General features: G+C 42.0%; 1 long non-coding RNA gene across 1 annotated transcript; it reads left to right on the top strand.

The window, feature by feature from the left end:
• The first annotated feature begins 7351 nt into the window (after positions 1 to 7351).
• Positions 7352 to 9263, top strand: LOC114147768 (uncharacterized). Its single transcript, XR_003596132.1, has 4 exons — positions 7352 to 7916; positions 8042 to 8131; positions 8246 to 8283; positions 8618 to 9263. It is a non-coding gene; the product is annotated as an uncharacterized LOC114147768 (long non-coding RNA).
• The last annotated feature ends 210 nt before the right edge of the window (positions 9264 to 9473 follow it).

Below are 9473 nucleotides of genomic sequence, written 5' to 3'. Positions count from 1 at the left end.
TTCTTCCAGCTGAGCTGTGGATCTCTGCAGGTCTTTGGCATGTCATGTTTCTTATCTTCCTTTTACAGTACTACTAGGTTATTGGGTTCAGGTCAAGTTAGCTTGTTGTCCAATCAAGCACATCAACATCATAGTCACTGCACCAGCTTTAGTACGTCTGGTAGAATGAGCCGGTGCCAAGTCCTGCTGGAAAATAAAATCGCCGTTTCTAAGAAGCTTTCCAGCAGAAGGAAGAAATAAGTGACTTTGGACCACTTAGCAACGGGCCAGTTCTTTTTCTTCGTGGCCAAGATAAGACACTCCTGACACTGGTTCTAGTTCAGGGGCGGATTGACATGAAGAAAGACTAACATTTGTAGTCCATATGTGGGATTCGTCTGTTCGTATAGTGAACCCTTGAGGCGTTTACTCCAGCTCCAGTCTAGTCGTTGACGATCGCCTCTAAATTCTTGAATGGATTTTTGCTTGGCAGTTCTCTCAAGGAAACAGTTATTCCTCTTGCTGTTGCACACTTTTTCTACCACACTTTTATCCTTCCACCCAACTTTCTATTAACATGTGTGAATACAGCCTCTTTAGAAATGACCTCACGTATGGCTTGTGGAGGGTGTCAATGATCGTCTACGTGTCATCTGTTGAGTATGTCTTCCCCGTTATTACGCAAACCATAACCTGCCCGTGACGTAACATTCATCCATCAAGTATATGTGCTTTCTTAAAATGGCTGTTGTTGTTTGGGTTTATTGTTATGTGTACAAAATGTGAAAATAATTCAAGAGGCATGACTATTTTGGCAAGGTACTACATAGGGTGCCATGGTGGTTATAGGCACTCTTCAGTTACCAAAATGCAATAAACACTTAGAAAAGAAATTAGATGATTAAAAAGTACAAAGAGAAGTAAAAGCAGAGTTCATTTAAAAAAATAAATAACAGTACATATCTGTCTTAATTTAAATTTTGTATATTTCTGCTGTTTGCTGTCATTATAGGCTGTTAGTTGAAAGTTCGGTGAGCTGCAGTAGTCGGTGAGCTGCCTGTCACTTCTCATCCGTCCATCTTGGTCCATTTTAACTCAAGGCTGAAGGAAGTGAGAAGACCCTCTGAAAAAGAAAAAAAAAAAAAACCACAGCGGCTTCACAAGCTGCAGGCCACAATTAATCTAATTCATCTCTCAATTAATATGGCACACCTAATATTTAGGTTAACGCAGCGCAGAGGTGCAGCCGAAAAGTGTCAAATCAAATACGAGAAACTGAAAGTCCGTGGAGCAATTCTTGATCATTTTTTCCTCTTATTTCATCACTTCTCACCTTCATCTGCCCGTCTCATCTCATAGTTGCAGGCAACAAACACATGCAAGCCAAGACTAGGTGGTAAATAGGTAATAATTAATAAGTCCAAAGCTGAAAACAGATTCTCATTCCAATGTAAAGGAGACAACAAAATTGGAGGAGAAAAAGCAAATGGTCCCTAAGCCTCCAGCGATGCTCCTCTCCAAAGTTGTTTTCCTGGAAAATTGGGCAATTGACTAATGGCGTAAACGCTGTGTTAATTACCAGCACCAGCACCCCAAACAGTCGTCTCTGCCTGTAACTAATAAGAAATCAATTAGCTAATGAATTGGTCATTAAGTGAAAAGCTAATCTTGGCCGAGGTCGTTTTTTTTTTTTTTTTTATTTAATGATTTTTTTTTTTTTGTGCCTATGATCCTGGTTAATTGCCGTTGTCATACAGCGCTCTCAGCTTTCAGCATGGCTAATGAAGCTTCATTAGATCATAACTGGCATTCTTGGAAGATTCCCGAGCAAACCTGCTTCCCAATTATTTTTAATTGCCAGACATTCTGCACAAACAAGTGCCGCTGCACCTTGCGGAACAGGAGAGCTGCTCTGTGCTTCCTTCTCGACTTCATTTGAGGCGATTAGAGGGTGTGGGGCAGGGTCGCCGCCTGAGCCGCTGTTGTCTGCGGTGAATTTAAAGAGCCCGTCGGCTCAACTTGCCGGGATCATCATTCTGCTTCTTTCCCCGCTTTGATTTGGACCGTGCAGAAAAAAGCTGCTGCTCCCAACATGGTTGAATTGGCTCAGAGTCTCCCATGTGCACAAATGCTGATGGCCACAATGTGTCTAATGATGATACACATGGACACACACGCCCGTTTCGTGAGTGATATATATCGACGTTGTTTGTGTGTGATAGCTGACTGCTATTGACCATTGATGGCAGACTTTTCAATTTTTCACTGGAAAAAACCAAGTTGAAAGCTGTGCATCCTTTGCTTTCCATTTCACAAGAATGCACTGCTTTGTGTTGGTCTAGCATATTAAGTCAAATTAAAATACATCAACATTGGTTGTTGAAACATGAAAAAAGATGAACATGCCGCTGTAGCTTTCTGTGTGTACATAGAAAATATTACCTACTAACATCAACTTTACCATGTAGCTGCTGTATTAATCGTGAAAGGGAGGCATATTTATGCAATTACAGTAAGAGTTGCCTGCCTTTGAGACACCGGCCATTTCTTTTTCTCTACCAGACTGATTTTGTTCCCAAGGCTGTGCATCCCAGTGATGCCAAACGCCTGCCTCCAGGTGCCTTCAAGTACACGCGTGTCAGCGTGCGCACGTTTGACACGCTGTCGAGAGGGCTGGGCCTACTTCACTGGGATGCTGAAGGTTTGAAGGGGGGATGAGTGGCACTCCAGATGTCTATCAATATTTAGCAGTAAACATGCCAGGCAGGCGGGGAGGGACGTGGCAGCTGAGAACACGAGGTGGTGCAGATATGAACTGTTGGCTCTCGGTTTAACTGGTTAAACTGGGAGGTAAAGTGTCTCTGAAGCTGACAGCGCTAAGTCACAGCTGTGACACCTTACAGTCTGTTGGCAATGTCAACTCTTCACTGGAAAATAAACATATCTTGGTCTTCGAAGAGAAACGATGTTACATTTGCTTTTTAAATTCTGTTTGGACTTAAAGTTGATAGTAGCAAAACTTTTTTATAGTATTCTGTGGCAAAAAAAAAGCATTAAAAAAATTAACTGAACACTCAGATGACAGAACATTAGTCAGCCAACAAGGAACTCTTGCAGGAGTTCACTCAAATGTGTGCCCCTATGATAAAGAACTACATGGAGACTTGTTTAACAAAGAGGAGAACATCGATAGAATTGTCTTCTGAAAGGTGAAAGTTTGGAGACTTAACAAACCGGCTCCCTACCAAGAGAATCAAAAGTGCCATGTGACAAATTCAGTCTGCCTGTAATTCATCAAAGTAATGTTTACTTCCAACAAAAACTCTAAGCATAAATTGAGAAACAAGTTCAAGGGTAATAATATCTTTGCAATTCATGCTATGTGCTTTGTGACTGTTAATATTTTGTCAGTAGCCATTGCTGGCTTTGCTGTCCTCAATGCCGTTGTCTCCTGGTTCAATTCCCGGCACTGGGATCTTTGCTGCTTGTCTCCCCCTTCCCTCTCTGTCCAGCTACTAATAAATAATGGCTACTAGTGTCAATAAAACCTAAAACAAGCAAAAAAATGTTTGGTATTTCACAAAAATAAAGGTGAAACTGCTAAGCTGCATATTATTTATTCTGCTTTGAGTCAACACACTTTAACTAACACGCACAGACATTCAAATCACAACACGTCTAATTGAAGCTTATGATGCAATGCAGAGCATATGCTCATTGAGAAAAATCCAATCATTAGGAAAGCACACATTAAGATGAAGAGCTGCCAGAACTGCAGTTGAGGAAAATATGTGCGGGCCTTCACTTCCTGTCCAAGACAGTTTCTTCAAGAAACACGACACAGAAGCTGAAACACACATTTCCCCTGCGATGTCACATTTTTGCAATATGCAAATCCAATATTAGGCTGTACGGTTGTGGCCAGTTCCGAGCCTTGGTATCTTCCTCCCCCCACCCGTTCCATTTCCTGAGAGCCGGTTGAGCTCTGACATCCATGCACGTCCACACGCTCTGTCTGACATTGGGCCCTGTGGTGAGATGCTCCTTGACCAGCCTTGATCCACAAAAGAGCGAGTAAGTGGAGGGGAAGGAAGACAGACAGGAGCAAAGACAGCCTGTCAGAGGAAAAGGCAAACAGACGTTAGGCTTTCCAGAGCCGCAGTTGCTCTCTCCGACTCTCCTCCGCCGCGCGCTTTATAAAATTTACATGACGCATCAGAAAGGCCACAAGAGCCTCTTTGATTGTGGAGCTGTGTCTGAAAAATACATCAGTCGCCATCTTTTCTGGGGGAGAGGCTGCGAGACAGAATGAAAATGCACTTGCCAAGTTCACACACCCCTCCACGTTCACATTGGCAAACAGCATGGATTGGAGAGAGAGAGAAAAATAGCAAAAAGGCAGAGAAAGAGTTATACATTTACTTGAGTGCGTCTGTGAAACAGTGGGATGCAGCTCCTCAGTGTCATCTCTAATTCCTGTGATCTAAATCTATAAGAATTGATGGTGCCTTTCACCAAATGCTGTTACGGGGGACCTGCTTGGTTTATTTAATGAAACCGGTGTCACAGCAGATATGTGTCCTTGCCTTTGGAAACTGTGACAGGTGTTGGTGGCAGATTTCCCTCAAACAGGGCCACCGAATTAACAAATCACATTACCATAACACTGGCGTCAGATCTGGGGGCCTGTTTCTCTGGCACGGTGGTCCCTGCAGTTTGCCTGTGTGGAAGCTCCCCGCTTGTGTCCAGATGTCCCCACAGTGCCAGCTTCCTCTGCCCAGAAACCTCTCAGTCGAGGACGAACGCAGATGAGAAGGACAGAGGAGGTTTAGCAGAAAACCAATTTCAGCAAACCACTTCTTGTTGAAATTTCCTATGTAGTTTATTGATAATATCTTGGCATATATCTGCTCCATTAAAGGGAGTATGAACAGCTAAGAGGTAGAATTTCAAAATCCCAGAAAACATTTTCATGATGATCGATCGCTAAAAATAGGAAAGTAGAATCCATCATTCCAGCTCTAAAGTAGAATATAGACTTTGTTAAGTTTATAAATCACTGAAGGGCTTCAAATCAAAAGTTTTAATTTGTACTTAGCATGCATTTTCACTTATTTACAATCCAATCCTTGCACTTGGTTGTATTTTGCAAGCAGCAATTTGATTCCTAAAGATGTTCAACTTACGAGATTGCGGTATTTTCTTTTTCGTGGTTGCGAAACATCGAGGTCCAAGGGGTTTCGTGGAGGAACCTAGAGGAAATAATTGTAGATTGACCATTTGTTTCCCAGTTCCCTCCTACATGTCATGGTCATCTGCAAATTGGAAATATGAGGGGATTGTTGCCTTAGCCGCAAGCTAAGGCAACAATCTCATCAGACTCACAGCCTAGCTGGCAGAACTCAAAATCAGTGTAATGGTTTATAAATTTTAACACAATGGCTTAAACTCCTGTTACTGCAACAAAGAGGAGCTAAAAGGATCAATGCACTTTCTCTAAAAAAAAACAAACAAACTTAAAAACAACAATACAAACACTCCATGCGTAGTCCCCTTGTATATATCTCCATGTGCACACACCTCCAAAATGTGCATATAAGCATGAGCAGTGGCTCAGAAGGTTGTTTTTTTTTACCCCTCCATGGGGTCTTTTGTGGGCTCTAGTATCCCTTATGTGATAGTAGGCTGACATGAAACAGGGAAGGAGAGGGGGAAGACATGTGGCAAATGTCGTCAGGTCCGGGAGTCGAACCCGCGACGGCCACGTCGAGGACTCAAGGCCTCCAAATACGGGTCGCGCTAACCACTACGCCACCATGGCACGCCCGAGAAGGTTTAGAACATGATTCCAGCATGCTGCTCATACAAAAATCCGACATAAAGGTTGAGCTCATCAGTCTGATCCCCTCTGCATGATCAGTAAAAGTAAATATTTTGTCTGATCGTTCTTCTTTCTGACTGAAGTATGCTCACAGGGCCCTGAAACAGGTTGAAATTATTGTGGCATGCTAATGTTGTGCGGTTGATTTGCACATAAAACCCATTCACCTGCATGCCTTCATGCAGCTATTAAGCTTATAGGAACAAAACAGTGATGGAGTTTCCTTCTCTTACCTTAAACTGATGATAGAAGCACAGAAAACTCTTATATTTGCGGAAGTGAGTAAATATCTTAGAGCAGATGCGATATCTGTGTCAGATTATAGAAGAGAATGAAAATAAAACTTTTTCGTCCCACAGTGACAAAATTAATTGTGAAAGGGTAGCTAAGAGAGTAGCGATTAGGTTTATTTGGTTTCTTGTGATCCAGTGATGTCCGAACAGTCCTTTAAAGGGCTCTTAAACTGTTTAAATACACACAAAAAAACATTACAATTTATTCAAAGTTGAACTGAGTTCAATAATTTCATGGAGCCACGGCTTTTCCTTTTCACTAATGACTGATTTACAGTCAGCAAAAAAACAAACCATGTTCTTGTCCATCACAACAAGCAACAGTTTTTAATGACATGCAACGTTAGCTAAAGTCAACTAAGGCAGTGTTTCAAAGACACACATGAAAAAGTTTGTTTAATTTGATGACAGAAGATTTTTATGAACCTAAAGCGTGTTTTCTACGTTCCTGGACCAGCCCAAGGAGAAGAAGAAGAAGTTTATTTGAGTCAAACTGTACGTTGCTGCTTACAGGCCTAATGCAGCTCCGTGGAAAAACAGGAGCATCTAAACTGACTGCAGACTGCCTGTCACAGTCCATTACGACCTCGCCATCCGTTGATTTGATGTTGTGGATGTGCTGGCAGCACCGACGCAGGCGGCCCAGAGACTGTCTCCTAGTGTTAAAACCAGTTAGCCGCATTTAGCCGTATTAAACAGAATACTAATGGATTCAGAATGAGAGCGTCGTTTTAAGCCTCAAAGTGCGCTGATATTTACCTATACATTCCATTACCTCCATTTACCTCACCGTTTATTCACGCGTTGACAGTGGTAAACAAACAAAAAAAAATAGGAGTCAAGCTTTCCAGAATGTTGTTTTTTTTTTTTTTTTTTTTTTTTCTTTTACAGCCAAAACTGTTTGTGGCGTTATAGTTTCTGATCACCTTCATCTCAGCTCTTTAGAGACGCTACTTCTTCCAAAAAAGCAAGAAAAGAGAAAGAAAAGAAAAAAAGGCAAATGACTCAGTGTTGCTTCTGTCATGCTAAAATAGAGCTGGACAGCGCAGTTTAAATCAGCTACGATTTAAACGACAGCAGTTCCGATACAGAAAGAGGAAGAGTTTTTTTTATTTATTTATTTTTTTATTAAATTCATAATTATTGGTTTCAGCCCTTCACACAACATGCCTTCAGAGTGTGTGGATAAACAGTGACGGCTCGGGGAGTTATGCTAATGGGTGTGCGGTGTGACAGCCGATGGCCTCAGTCAATCAGAAACGCCTCTCATCTCGTAATCCGAAGGCGGAAGCAGGCCGGGGATGCCACAGTGCAATGACAGCTAAATATATAGTATAATGACCCACAGCCGCTGACGAATGGCAACATATTTGAGCGCACACGTGCGAATTGCAACTCAGACGGAAAACGCAAAGATTCAAGTTGTGTGAAGACGAGCAAAATGAGGAGTGATCACATCTTTAATGGCGAGAGAAACAGCATGGAAGATAGTTTTGCTAAAAGGAAAAGGCGAATCCGTCCGACTTCGCCACTGCTGGGACTTTCTAAAGGGACGGAAACACAGCAGCAACAGCCTCTAAGCCTCCCTTAGCTGCGTCCATTTCCATAAGTGCTGCTGGCTGTCTGAGCCACGCCAGAAACACTGGGAGGCTAAATTCCCCGGCATATCATTTTCCCCCCCGCTTCGCTCCTCGCTCTCACCTCTTCCGAACCAAAAGTTCATTACCATGCAGTCCGCCTTGGAGAAAGAGGAGCAGCAAACGGTGAGGAGTACAGAGCCGAGATCATTGACAGCTTGATGTGACGAAGGTCAATTGAAATAACAGGTTTTTGTATGTTTATATTCTAAATGGGACACTTGTGTCGGCTGTTCTTTGCTCTCCTGCAGAAAGAGGAACTGGGGAGCTCTGTGGCTACAGGGTCGACACACACACAGAGAGAGAAAACACACACACACACACACACACACTTACTCACGGTAATGAGCAGGTTATGCTCAGGCACAGGCTGCTAAAATCTGTAATTATAATCAACCTCTCCCCCTCATCTCTGTCTCCCTTCCTCTTTGCTTCTCTTTCTCAGTCTACATCAGTGAGCAGGCACTGGGGAATCCTTCACTAAGCACCAGAGGTAATGAGTTTATTGATTAACATGCAGAGATGAAGCAGCTCTCTCAAATTAGTGTTGTTTTACATTATTGGATGGACTCGGGGCACTTCAGAGCTCTGCGAGACCATTACCTCATTGAAGTCCCAAAACTCACATATACATTCGCTTTACTACTCCAACATTAAGCGGAGATGCAAAGAGATGTTTACACTCTTGGATTTCCTTGACCACTATTTTTGCAGTTGGATAGTTTCTACTGAAATGTAGATCAGAGGTGATTTTAAAAAAATATATATGTTTTTTTATTTTTTGAAGAATGCCATTCTGTTTTTAATGCGTTTGATTTTGCATGCAGGTGCGGTAGGTGATCCGTCAGACAACTGACAGCCCTGCATCTGGCTAACCATCTGGTTAAGGAGCACCGCACACATCCCACATAAGCGCCGCTTGTGACCTCACGTCTTGACATACTTTAGAGTCAAGAATGGAGGTAAAAGCTGTACAAGTCTTCAGGTGTTTGATTTTTTATTTTTTGGAAGTTATGAATGAATGGACAGGATGCACAACAATGGCATGGAACAAGATGCCAGGAGTTCAAAGAAGGACAACGATCTGACTTCCAGGAAAAAACAACTTCATCATCTCTGCTGGAAACCTGAATATCAGCATGTAATCAGAACTTTTGACTGTTTAGTCTGACAGATGAAACAACAAGGCTGCAAATTCAGTTCTCATCCAAGCAGATGTGATAGGGATAGTGTTGCTTCACTATCCCCAACATTTGTTTAGGGATCATGAAGCAACACTTGCAATCCCTTACTGCCAAGAGTCAAAATCTGCCGTGGGGCAAAGACCCCAACCCTCAGTTTACCACCGTAGACCAGATTTTGTGGATCAAATTGTGACTCTAGAGCAACTTTTCAGCCATATAGGGTCCGTGTTGAAGTTAGCGAATCTGCTTTGCACAAATTACTAAATAAAAATATATTTTTAAAAGAAGATTAGAGGTCAGCAACTTTCTCATTTTTTTGCAAGTGTATTTTTATTTATTAATTTTTTTGAGTGTATACTGTGACTTATCAAGACAGCTATAAAATGTGTCCAATGATGTTTGCAACATTTAATAGAATTGTTTGAGTTTTTGGTTTGACATCTTTTTTCCCTATGTGTTCTACTAGAGCATCAGTAAATAACATATTTCATAATTGTCT

Source organism: Xiphophorus couchianus, chromosome 7, assembly GCF_001444195.1.
Source record: "Xiphophorus couchianus chromosome 7, X_couchianus-1.0, whole genome shotgun sequence".
Lineage (NCBI taxonomy): Eukaryota > Metazoa > Chordata > Actinopteri > Cyprinodontiformes > Poeciliidae > Xiphophorus > Xiphophorus couchianus.
The sequence above is the reverse complement of the archived record's forward strand: the minus strand, read 5'-3'. Positions and strand labels throughout refer to the sequence as shown.